Below are 2,171 nucleotides of genomic sequence, written 5' to 3'. Positions count from 1 at the left end.
CGCAGATGGCACAGAACAGGGTTTATTTGAGAGATATTGGCGAGGCCTTTGCCCTGCAGTGGGCGTAGACAGGCCGATTATGGGGATGATGACCATGATCATGGTGTATTTTGGGGGTGGATATTTTGGCGAGTCGGTATTTCATATTCATCAGTTGTAGTGAAAAGCAATTGAAGGATGTCGGACAGAGGAAGAAAGGGCAAACCGCACAGCCGCGTATGCTTTCCGTGCACAAAATGGCTGGAGACGATGCTTTGGTAGTGCAGGACAGTCAGTACGTGACTGCACTTGGCCATGTGTTCCTCGAGTGCAGTATTCTTCCGTTCGACGCTAAAATACATTGTTCAGCAAAGATCTGCAGCTAGCGCATCAAGTTCTCTGGCTGGGTAACACTATAGTTTACATCATGGGTTTGCAGCAATTGCGAAGTATCTTAAATTGCCAACTTTGGCAGGCAGTGATTGTATCAAAGAGAAGGTCCGTTCAACAATAAATGATCATTCATGTACAGGGTCGGTAAAAAGTTCCCAGACCACAGGGTCTGCTTTTGAGCAGTATAGTAAGGAAGTTACGACACCCCCGAACCTCAACAGATCTGTAGAGGGTAGGGGAAGTATCGTTCTAACCTCTGAGAACCTTGATATCTTTATCGGCATCTTAAATGCAATATATACCGATGAAAATCATACCCCGTGGCCTGGAAACTTTTGACCAACCCTGTACTTCGCCTATTTCATGAAGCGCTTTGTTCAAACGTGTCCTTGGTGGCACAAAATTTCTCCGCTACCATCATAACCAGCCATCACCACCTTCGTGGTCGCCATCATAATCACCACTTCTCTGGGAAAGAGAGTCATCCAGCGGTTCAAACATACCCAACAATTCTGGACAAAAGCCTTTATGAGCGGGAAACCTTTTATGAACGCATTTTTTTTCTCATAATATAAGATTTCACTATAACAATCAATACAACTGCAGATCACCCGACGGCAGTCTTGTATATTTTTTTCTATTCACGTTTTTGCTATCCTCAAAAACGCTCCCTATTGTTTTCCTATGGCAGTCTTAACTGTTCGATGCGATCAATGGAAACGCTTTAAAAGAAATATTTTGCTACATATCAGATTAATTTACCACTACCTTCAATATTTTCATAACATTGTCTTACAATTTTCCAATTTGCAAAATTATCGCTTGAGAAAGCTGGACATGAATTGAGAGGAATCAGAGGTGAAAGGTCTTATTTTATGGCTCTGTTTTATCTCCAATTTATCTCATATACGACGACGCTTGTGTGCTCACATGGAAGCAACGACTAAATGCAAATGTTCATCCCTCCTCATTTAAGAACCAGTTCTGTCTCTCTTCAGGCTTCAGCGCTGCCTCGTTTACCTCTGGAGCACAGCTGGCGTGCCCAGCGGCACGGCATGGGTGTGTCCCAGCTACATGACCGCACATTCTGATAACACACACACACACACGAACACCGGGCGCTTCTCTCTTTGTTGCCTTTGGCCGATCCACCGCGGACAGTGGTCAAAAGGCGTCGTCGCTTACTGCACGGTGCGTACCAGCCCGACCAGCTTCCCCACGTCACTTAATACTGATACGGTAAACAGAGTCGAACATAGACCAGTAAGTTGACAAAGGGTGTAGGCGCTCACTGTGGGCGGATTCCTTGGGCAGTCAATCGTGCTCCGCTACGTGCAAGTTATTTCTTACTTCATACTCACAGAAGCCCGCGGTCGATGGTGTTTGCTGACGCCGCTTTCTCAAAGCATAGAGTCCGGAAGCTTTAAGTCTCCGCAGCAGGCGTTCTTTTCCTGAATCTATTTCCTAAGTACGCGTGTTCTATTCTAGGCGACCTTTCTGATATGCCTGAGATAAAACGAGCATTGAACATCTTATTCTGCGTGTAATTTTACCTTAAAAAGTGCCTGTGCATCCGTATATGTGGTGTCATTATAGTTAAATTTCAGGGAAGACCACTTGCATGCTGAACTCCAACTCAATGGAAGGGCTGGTGATTTTTACAGGAGCGTGCGGATCTTATTCAGGTCGTGTGGGCGTGCTTGTGTTTGGGCGTTCAAAGCTACTGGTTTTCGATAAGCGGTAATAAACGATACTGAAGGACGATTACTTTCCTCACAGACAGTACTGGCCGGTCCCTA

Source organism: Amblyomma americanum, chromosome 2 (assembly GCF_052857255.1).
Source record: "Amblyomma americanum isolate KBUSLIRL-KWMA chromosome 2, ASM5285725v1, whole genome shotgun sequence".
Lineage (NCBI taxonomy): Eukaryota > Metazoa > Arthropoda > Arachnida > Ixodida > Ixodidae > Amblyomma > Amblyomma americanum.
The sequence above is the reverse complement of the archived record's forward strand: the minus strand, read 5'-3'. Positions refer to the sequence as shown.